Source organism: Amblyomma maculatum, chromosome 5 (genome assembly GCF_055883805.1).
Source record: "Amblyomma maculatum isolate TAMU_Amacu chromosome 5, ASM5588380v1, whole genome shotgun sequence".
Lineage (NCBI taxonomy): Eukaryota > Metazoa > Arthropoda > Arachnida > Ixodida > Ixodidae > Amblyomma > Amblyomma maculatum.
In genome coordinates, this window is record NC_139348.1 from 28485211 (window position 1) to 28496729 (window position 11519).

The following is an 11519-nucleotide window of genomic DNA, read 5'->3' on the forward strand; positions in this document are numbered from 1 at the left end:
TAGTCTAATTAGTTTAGACATCAATTTTGGTCATATTCTGACGAGGTCAAATTATCGGTGTCCAAGGAGCCAAATTTTGGTAAGTGAGCAATCCCGATTGAGAGATCCCCACTGATTTGGTCATACTCGAATTAGTTTTGACATCAATTTTGGTCGCATTCTGATGTCAAATTTTCGGTGTCCAAGGGGCCAAATTTAGGGAGTTAGCAATCCCGAATTAGAGATCCCACTAAATTGGCAATACTCGAATTAGTGTAGACATCAGTTTTGGTCACATTCTGACGAGGTCAAACTTTCGGTGTCCACGGGGCCAAATTTAGGAGTGAGCAATCCCTACTTGAGAGATCCCCATTGAATTGACCATTCTCGAATTAGTTTAGACACCAATTTTGGTCATATTTTGATGAGATAAAATTTTGGTTGTCCAAGGTAGCAAATTTTGGGAGTGAGCAATCCCGATTTAGAGATCCCCACTGAATTGGCCATACTCGAATTAGTTTACACATCAATTTTGGTCACATTCTGACGAGGTCAAATTTTCTGTGTCCAAGGGGCCAAATTTTGGGTGTGAGCTATCCCGATTTAGAGATCCCCACTGAATTGGCCATACTCGAATTAGTTTAGACATCAATTTTAGTCACATTCTGACGAGGTAAAATTTTCGGTGTCCAAGGAGCCAAATGTTGGTAATAAGCAATCTCGATTTAGAGATCCCCACTGAATTGGCCACACGCGAATTAGTTTAGGCATCAATTTTGGTCACATTCTGACGAGGACAAATTTTCGGTGTCCAAGGGGCCAAATTTTGGGTGTGAGCAATCCCGAGTTAGAGATCCCCACTGAATTGGCCATACTCGAATTAGTTTAGACATCAATTTTGGTCGCATTCTGATGAGGTCAAATTTTTGGTGTCCACGGGGCCGCATTTTTGGAGTGAGCAATCTCGATTTAGAGATCCCCACTAAATTGGCAATACTCGAATTAGTTTAGACATACATTTTGGTCACATTTTTATCAATCAATCAATCAAAGTGATCTTTATTTGTAGGAAACGAAATACATAAAGAATATTTGGACCGATAGCCGCGGGGCTAGTAGACGGTCCAGTGCAAAATAAACTTGGTCAGGCAGCCGTAAAGAGCGCATACAGACACACACACACAAAAAAAACGAATAAAACAGACAAGAAAAAAGAATCAACAGGCACGGAGGAAAATACTTATCAGCAAGCAATTCATAGGCAATTAATACAAAACGCAAGCGCACACACAAAAAAAAATGGGGGGGAGGGGATCATTACTCTTCTTGGCTGTTAATAAAGAACATTTTACAACTCCTTTTAAAGTTACCTGCAAGTTTCACATTAATAAGCAACGTGTTCCAATGTTTTGCTCCAGAAAATTGCACTAAACGTTCTCCGTACACACTGTGGCAGGCAGGGAGGTTGAAATTGCCATTTAATGCGTGTCTTGTATTGCCAGATGGCAACAAGAAAATATCCAGTGGCAAAGGAATACTAGTATTAATGATGTTATTTACCAATGCACAGATTTTGTATTTAAGCATGGATTCTAAAGAAACTACTCGATTTTATAGAAATAAATTATTGTTGCTGCAGTTGAAAGATACGCGGTATATTATACGAAAAGCTCTCTTCTGCAGTCTCTGTAAGGGAAATAGATAAGTTTTGTACGTTTGTCGCCAAGATTCACAGCAGTAGCTGATGTGGCAGTGAAATAACGGAAAATACAGGGAACCTAGTATGGTGTACGGGAAATACCTTTTCGCCTTGGTAAGCGCGTAGCAACTGAAAGCTAGCTTTTTAGATAGCTTATCTATCTGCTCTTGCCAGTGCAAGTGTTGGTCAAAGATGATACCAAGGTGTTTGAAAGAACAAACTTGCTGAACACAATCGTTGTTTAGAGATATGTGAATCGTACTAGGGTCAGTGTTTCTTCTCTTGGAGTGGAATACTACATATTTAGTTTTATCTACATTTATTGTTAGTTTATTAGCACGAAACCATTCTGAAACATTAGACAGTTCGGACGTTATCGTATTTTCTAGGCCCAAGAGTGACTTAGATGTGAACAAAAGTGCAGTGTCATCTGCATACATAAAGACCTTTGAAAATTGAACGGCCTGCGGTAGGTCGTTCACGAAAATGGAAAACAAAACAGGACCCAATACAGATCCTTGCGGGACCCCGCAAGTCACGGGTGTAGTGTGGAGTGTCTGTCACTCAGCACTTCTTTTTGTTTTCTAGCGGAAAGGTAGCTATCAAAAAACTGGAGAGAGGCATTAGTAATACCACACGATTTTAATTTTTCCAATAACTCTGGGTGACAGATGCACTCAAATGCCTTTTTTATGTCGAGGAATATTACTATTGCAATTTGATTTTTGTGAAGAGCAGTGTGAATATGGTGAGAAAGTGATGTGACAGCAGTGGTTGTTGATCTGGCTGAGATAAAGCCATGCTGCTCAGCACAGATTACATTATTATCAAGCAGAAACTTGTTCAATTGTAAGGATATCAATTGCAAGGATATCTGACGAGGTCAAATTTTCGGTGTTCAAGGCGCCAAATTTTGGGAGTGAACATTCCCGATTTAGAGATCTCCACTGAATTGGCCATACTCGAATTAGTTTAGACATCCGTTTTAGTCACATTCTGATGAGGTCAAATTTTGGGTGTCCAAGTGGCCAAATTTTGGGAGTGAGCAATCCCGACATAAAGATCCCTACTGAATTGGCCATACGCGAAATAGTTTAGATATCAATTTTAGTCACATTCTGATGAGGTCAAATGTTCGGTGTCCAAGGGGCCAAATTTTGGGAGTGAGCAATCCCGATTTAGAGATCCCCACTGAATTGGCCACACTCGAATTAGTTTAGACATCACGTTTGGTTATATTCTGACGAGGTCTAATTTTCGGTGTCCAAGGAGCTAAATTTTGGGAGTGCGCAATCCGGATTAGAGATCCCCACTGAATTGGCCAAACTTGAATAAGTTTAGACAACAATTTTTGTCACATTCTGACGAGGTCAAATTTTCGGTGTCCAAGGGGCCACATTTTGGGTGTGAGCAATCCCGACATAGAGATCCCCACTGAATTGGCCATACTCGAATTAGTTTAGACATCAATTTTATTGACTTTCTGATGAGGTCAAATATTCGGTGTCCAAGGGGTCAAATTTTGGGAGTGAGCAATCCCGATTTAGAGATCACCACTCAATTGGCCATACTCGAATTAGTTTAGATATCAAGTTTGGTCACATTCTGACGAGGTCACATTTTCGGTGTCCAAGGAGCCAAATATTGGGAGTGAGCAATCCCGATTTAGAGATCCCCACTGAATTGGCCTAACTCGAATTAGTTTAGACATCAATTTTGGTCACATTCTGACCAGGTCAAATTTTCGGTGTTCAGGAGCGAAAATTTGGGAGTGAGCAATCCCGACATATAGATCCCCACTGAATTGGCCATATTCGAATTAGTTTAGACATCAATGTTAGTCACGTTCTGATGAGGTCAAATTTTCGGTGTCCAAGGGGTCAAACTTTGGGAGTGAGCAATCCTGATTTAGAGAACCCCACTTAATTGGCCATACTCGAATTAGTTTAGACATCATTTTGGTCACATTCTGACGAGGTCTAACTTTGGGTGTCCAAGGTGCCAAATTTTAGGAGTTAGCAATCCCTACTTAGAGATCGCCACTGAATTGGCGATACTCGAATTAGTTTAGACATCAATTTTGGTCACATTCAGACGAGGTCAAATTTTGGGTGTCCAAGATGCCAAATTATGGGAGTGAGCAATCCCTACTTAGAGATCCCCACTGAATTGGCGATACTCGAATTAGTATAGACATCAATTTTAGTCACAATTTGTCGAGGTCAAATTTTCGGAGTCCAAGGGGCCAAATTATGGGAGTGAGCAATCCCTGCTTAGATATCCCCACTGAATTGGCCGAACTCGAATTAGTTTAGACATCAATTTTAGTCACATTCTGAGGAGGTAAAATTTTTGGTGTCCAAGGAGCCAAATGTTGGTAGTAAGCAATCCCGATTTAGAGATCCCCACTGAATGCCACGCGAATTAGTTTAGACATCAATTTTGGTCACATTCTGTCGAGGTCAAATTTTCGGTGTCCACAGGGCCAAATTTTGGGAGTTTAGCAATCCCGATTCAGAGATCCCCACTAAATTGGCAATACTCGAATTATTTTAGACATCAATTTTGGTCACATTCTGACGAGGTCCAATTTTCGGTGTCCACGGGGCCAAATTATGGGAGTGGGCAATCCCTACTTAGAGATCCCCATTGAATTGGTCATACTCGAATTAGTTTAGACATCAATTTTGGTCACATTCTGATGAGATAAAAGTTTGGTTGTGCAAGGTACCAAATTTTGGGAGTGATCAATCCCAATTTAGAGATCCCCACTTAATTGGCAGTGCTCGAATTAGTTTAGAGATCAATTTTGGTCACATTCTGATAAGGTCAAACTTTGGGTGTCCAAGGGGCCAAATTTTGGGAATGAGCAATCCCGACTTAGAGATCCCCACTGACTTGGTGATACTCGAATTATTTTAGACATCAAGTTTGGTCAACTTCTGACGAGGTCAAATTTTTGGTGTCCACGGGGCCAAATTTAGGAGTGAGCAGTCTCGATTTAGAGATCCCCACTAAATTGGCAACACTCGAATTAGTTTAGATCATCAATTTTGGTCGCATTCTGAAGAGGTCAAATTTTCGCTGTCCAAGGGGCCAAATTTAGGGAGTTAGCACTCCTGAATTAGAGATCCCACTAAATTGGCAATAGTCGAATTAGTTTAGACACCAATTTTGGTCATATTCTGACGAGGTCAAACTTTCGGTGTGCACGGGGCCAAATTTGGGAGTGAGCAATCCCTACTTGAGAGATCCCCACTGAATTGGCCGTACTCGAATTAGTTTAGACACCAATTTTAGTAACATTCTGACGAGGTCACATTTTCGGTGACCAAGGGGCCACTTCTTGGGTGTGAGCAATCCCTACTTAGAGCTCCCTACTGAATTGGCCATACTCAAATTAGTTTAGACATTAATTTTAGTCACAATCTGTCGAGGTCAAATTTTCGGTGTCCAAGGGGCCAAATTATGGGAGTGAGCAATCCCTGCTTAGATATCCCCACTGAATTGGCCGAACTCGAATTAGTTTAGACATCAATTTTAGTCACATTCTGACGAGGTAAAATTTTTGGTGTCCAAGGAGCCAAATGTTGGTAGTAAGCAATTCCGATTTAGAGATCCCCACTGAATTCCACGCGAATTAGTTTAGACATAAATTTTGGTCACATTCTGACGAGGTCAAATTTTCGGTGTCCAAAGGGCCAAATTTTGGGAGTTTAGCAATCCCGATTCAGAGATCCCCACTAAATTGGCAATACTCGAATTATTTTAGACATCAATTTTGGTCACATTCTGACGAGGTTCCATTTTCGGTGTCCACGGGGCCAAATTATGGGAGTGAGCAATCCCTACTTAGAGATCCCCATTGAATTGGCCATACTCGAATTAGTTTAGACATCAATTTTGGTCACATTCTGATGAGATAAAAGTTTGGTTGTGCAAGGTACCAAATTTTGGGAGTGAGCAATCCTGATTTAAAGATCCCCACTGAATTGGCAGTGCTCGAATTACTTTAGAGATCAATTTTGGTCACATTCTGATCAGGTCAAACTTTGGGTGTCCAAGGGGCCAAATTTTGGGAATTAGCAGTCCCGACTTAGAGATCTCCACTGACTTGGTGATACTCGAAATATTTTAGACATCAAGTTTGGTCAACTTCTGACGAGGTGAAATTTTCGGTTTCGAAGTTGCCAAATTTTGGGAGTGAGCAATCCCGATTTAGAGATCCCCATTGATTTGGTCATGCTCGAATTAGTTTAGACATCAGGTTTGGTCACATTCAGACGAGGTCTACTTTTCGGTGTCCATGGTGCTAAACTTTCGGAGTCAGCAATCCCGATTTACATATCCCCACTGAATTGCCCACACTCGAATTAGTTCTGAGATCAATTTTGGTCACATTCTGACGAGGTCAAGTTTTTGGTGTCCGAGGGGACAAAATTTTGGAGTGAGCAATCCCGATTTAGATATCCCCACTCAATTGGCCGTACTCAAATTAGTTTAGACATCAAGTTTGGTCACATTCTGACGAGGTCAAATTTTCGGTGTCCGAGGGGCAAAATGTTTGGAGTGAGCAACACCGACTTAGAAATCCCCACTGATTTGGCCATACTCGAATTACTTTAGACATCAATTTTGGTCGCATTCTCATGAGGTCAAATATTCGGTGTCCAAGGGGCCAAGTTTTGGGAGTTAGAAGTCCAGAGTTAGAGATTCTAATAAATCGGCAATAGTCTAATTAGTTCAGACATCAATTTTGGTCATATTCTGACGAGGTCAAATTGTCGGTGTCCAAGGAGCCAAATTTTGGTAGTGAGCAATCCCGATTGAGGGATCCCCACTGATTTGGTCATACCCGAATTAGTTTTGACATCAATTTTGGTCGCATTCTGATGATGTCAAATTTTCGGTGTCCAAGGGGCCAAATTTAGGGAAATAGCAATCCCGAATTAGAGATCCCACTAAATTGGCAATACTCGAATTAGTGTAGACATCAGTTTTGGTCACATTCTGACGAGGTCAAACTTTCGGTGTCCACGGGGCCAAATTTAGGAGTGAGCAATCCCTACTTGAGAGATCCCCATTGAATTGGTCATACTCGAATTAGTTTAGACACCAATTTTGGTCATATTTTGATGAGATAAAATTTTGGTTGTCCAAGGTAGCAAATTTTGGGAGTGAGCAATCCCGATTTAGAGATCCCCACTGAATTGGCCATACTCGAATTAGTTTACACATCAATTTTGGTCACATTCTGACGAGGTCAAATTTTCTGTGTCCAAGGGGCCAAATTTTGGGTGTGAGCTATCCCGATTTAGAGATCCCCACTGAATTGGCCATACTCGAATTAGTTTAGACATCAATTTTAGTCACATTCTGACGAGGTAAAATTTTCGGTGTCCAAGGAGCCAAATGTTGGTAGTAAGCAATCTCTATTTAGAGATCCCCACTGAATTGGCCACACGCGAATAAGTTTAGACATCAATTTTATTGACTTTCTGATGAGGTCAAATATTCGGTGTCCAAGGGGTCAAATTTTGGGAGTGAGCAATCCCGATTTAGAGATCACCACTCAATTGGCCATACTCGAATTAGTTTAGATATCAAGTTTGGTCACATTCTGACGAGGTCAAATTTTCGTTGTCCAAGGAGCCAAATATTGGGAGTGAGCAATCCCGATTTAGAGATCCCCACTGAATTGGCCTAACTCGAATTATTTTAGACATCAATTTTGGTCACATTCTGACGAGGTCAAATTTTCGGTGTTCATTGGGCGAAATTTTGGGAGTGAGCAATCCCGACATATAGATCCCCACTGAATTGGCCATACTCGAATTAGTTTAGACATCAATGTTAGTCACTTTCTGATGAGGTCAAATTTTCGGTGTCCAAGGGGTCAAACTTTGGGAGTGAGCAATCCCGATTTAGAGAACCCCACTTAATTGGCCATACTCGAATTAGTTTAGACATCAATTTTGGTCACATTCTGACGAGGTCTAACTTTGGGTGTCCAAGGTGCCAAATTTTAGGAGTGAGCAATCTCTACTTAGAGATCCCCACTGAATTGGCGATACTCGAATTAGTTTAGACATCAATTTTGGTCACATTCAGACGAGGTCATATTTTGGGTGTCCAAGATGTCAAATTATGGGAGTGAGCAATCCCTACTTAGAGATCCCCACTGAATTGGCGATACTCGAATTAGTTTAGACATCCTTTTTAGTCACATTCTGATGAGCTCAAATTTTGGGTGTCCAAGATGCCAAATTATGGGATTGAGTGATCCCTACTTAGAGATCCCCACTGAAGTGGCAGCACTCGAACTAGATTAGACATCAATTTTAGTCACAATCTGACGAGGTCAAATTTTCGGTGTCCAAGGGGCCAAATTTTGGGATTGAGCAATCCCGATTTAGAGATCCCCACAGAATAGGCCGATTTCACAAGGCCAACTGCGCAAGCGCGGAAATTCCGGAAGTTGCTCAACCGCCATGTTGGTTGTGGTACAGCAGACGATTTCCCGGCGTCGCCGTCGTTTCCACGCGTGCTACCGCGGTTGAGGCTTACCCATCTTCTGCATTGTGTCCTACTACACCGAAGCTTCCCATCGTCAGCAGTGCCTCTCATGTGAGTATAGCAACCTATTTGCCATGTTCTGATATAGGACTTCGGAGACTTGCAAGGAAACAGTTTCATTCGCAATGGCCTCTGTTCCTGTGCTCGCGGCTTTTTCGATGCAATCCTGCTCTTGGTTTCCTTATTAGCGCTTTGGAAAAAAGAGAAAAAGCGTCACGACTGTGCTGCAGCTTCTCAGAAGTTCCATTTAGCCATGATACGAGTGTCGATACAGTTCGTTCAGGGAAAATAGCGACGGAAATATTCAGGGACCCCTCGCCAACGGAAAGCCTACTCACAAAGCTGTGTCAACACGTTTGAGTAAACTGCACAGTAATAGTGCCTGGAGGTGATCGCGAAACCTGACTTCCTTGATTTTGTGCACTGCTGTCACTCGATCATAAACGGAATAAGCTTAGAAGTGATTCACGTTTTAGATCGACGAAAAAAACGTGCGAAGGCTCGATTTGTTCCTTTTGCGCCCGTATTGGCACCGACAGAGCGGCGTTTGTTTCAAAAACTGTTACTTGCTCGGAATTCCCCAGTGAAAATTACGACCCCGTAATATGAGCATATGCGACAGTGAATGCCTGGTCAAAAAGTATTTTGCGTGTCATCAGGAAGGGCATGCCAGCTTTCGAGCGTGATTGCGGACTCTAGCTGTTGCGCGTATAGAGGTGTGCATTTTTATCTCAGACGTTCATGACAACTGTGGGGACCCTTGTACTGTGCAAAAACATGTGACAGGTTTGTGGGTTCAATCATGTTTCTCTGCAGGCCGTCGGGAAACCAATTATGGCTAGACTCGGCGAGTGCAATCAGCAGGGGTGGACTCGCGAAACGAGATCAGTGAACCCGTTTTTTGCGAAGGAGCACATATACAGGTAAGAAAATCATGACTCAGAGGCCCTAAGACGTCTTAGACGTTGCGCTCAACCATCTCCGATGTGTTAAAAAAAACCCAGCGTGCGTCATCGAAGGCTAAAATATTTTTGCCGCAAAAATTTATTTTTGCCGCAAAAATTTATTTTTGCGCTGAGCTCAGTTTGAACCTTCCGAAAACAGCGCGAAACCAAGCGCCGTTCAATAATTAATAAACATTCAAATTTTCTGAAAAAAAATAACGGCATTTGCACAGCTTGTGGCTTTCGGTGTGGTTCAAAGCAAACTGCGCACACCTCACGAATATATATATATATATATGTGTGTGTGTGTGTGTGTGTGAGTGTGTGTGTGTTTTGCAAAAATATTTTACGCTTTGATTATGAACATTAGGTATCCACAATTTTTTTTTAACAAATTGGAGGTGGTCGAACGAAACGTGTATGGCGTTTGGTGTGGAATAACCCTTTAAGCATATGGCAAAATAAATAAACAAAATTATACAACAAAGCTCAAATTACTGTTTGTTTACTAAACAAAGCAGCATGATAACATTACAGAATAAATTATAGCTTTTTAATCGAGTAGTTTGGTCAAACCATAATGGGTAGGGAGCCTAATGCTTTAATGCTTTGCATCTTAATTTAGTAAGGAACTCTTCTTACTCATATAAGAGGCAGTAGTTATTTGGGCACTTGTGACTCCTAACACTTCTTCATAGCGTCCAAAGAGTGGCTGTTTGATGCATCCTTACTGCTATTTTTCTCACGCAGGTACATCGAAAACAAAGGAGCAAGGAAGCACAGAGAAGACGGCCTGCGCCTGTTTACATCTGGCCATCTTCAAAAACTTGAGTTTTCTACCAAGGAATCCCCAGAAACTATTGTCCGTGCTGAAGTGCTGGCATCTATGTCAACACGAACAGTCTACAAAGTCGGTGCTGAAGTCTCGAAGTGTGATGGTGAGGTAATCACCGGCCACTGCTCATGTGTTGCAGGGAAGAGGGGGGCTGTGCAAACATCTCTGTTGTGTGCTCTAGTGACTTATGTATATTGCTCAGCATGATCTCAGTTGTGTACCAGATTCAGTTTCTTGTACAGAGAAAGAACGCCAGTGGTACCAGCCAAGGAATCCAAGGGCACTAAGCGAGGAGGTTAACAGCCTAATTTTCTGCAAGGACACATCACAAAGGATTAGTCACGCAATAACTCACCACAAAAGGCGAGTGGAATATTCAGCACTCGGGCGTGAAAACTTAAATGTTTACACCCCACAACTGGTGTACCTACACGGAAAACTTAAGGAAAGTGGCCTTCAGTGCTTTGCCGATGTGTATAAAGCAAATGTTTTTTTGCCCGTCCAAACAAAGAAAGCTGTGGACCCAGATACAGCCAGCGATTGTAAACTGCCTTCCCGGTGGTTGGAACGGGTGAAAGCGAAGTGTCGTTCAAAACTGTATACGCATGAGGAGGTCACGGTCATTGAGGTAGCCACACGCCTGCAAAGTACAAGTTCCTTGTAGCACTCTTACAGGGAAGGCTTAATCACAACCTCAATTGCACACAGGTTTTATGCATGGGTGCACACATGTAGGACAAAAATGGGGCCCGATGATGCATGGTCTCTCATTAGTGCAGTAATGGGCAAAAAACTTCGTCCGACATATGCAATGAAAAGAGAGAGGGCTGCTGCTTGAAGCCGAGGCACGAGCAGCTTTCATCAGTAAGAACGAGAGCCATGTTGACGTTCATGTCAGAGAATGTGGCCTTTTTCTCTCATGCCTCAAGCCATTTCTGTGTGCAAGTCCAGATGGTATTGTTTCATGCAGTTGCTGTGAGGCTCGCCTTCTTGAGTTCAAAATTCCAATGAATATGGAAGTGTTTACAAAGGGGGAGCTACACAATGGTAACCTGAAGCCCAGTAGCAAGTACTACACGCAAGTGCAAATGCAAATGGGTGTGGCTAAGATGAAGTCGTGTGTGCTGTTTGTTTACAGTAAAGGGAAGTGCTTGCAGGTTACAGTGCTGTTTAATGAATTGTTCTTCATTGAATTAGTGGACCGCTGCACATTTTTTATTAATGCTTACTTGCTGCCATTTATTTCAAACAAAAACTGAAGCAAGTGTTTTGAAAGAATAGCATTGATGTGCATGTCATTAATGTGCCTAATACAAGGAGGAACCAGACTCGAAAGTAGGACTAATTTAAAGGGAAAAGAGCACATGTATATGTTAATCTGGTTTGAAAAATTGTAATTGCTGGGTTTAATGTTGTAAAGTGACACATGGACTTCAGGTTCTGTATTAGGGGAGCCAAGTTTCACCACAGTGCACCCCCCTCCCTG

General features: G+C 42.1%; 1 pseudogene; it reads left to right on the forward strand.

Moving 5' to 3' along the window:
• The first annotated feature begins 9088 nt into the window (after nt 1-9088).
• LOC146187910 (uncharacterized) lies at nt 9089-11292 on the forward strand (annotated as a pseudogene).
• Nucleotides 11293-11519: the final 227 nt, after the last annotated feature.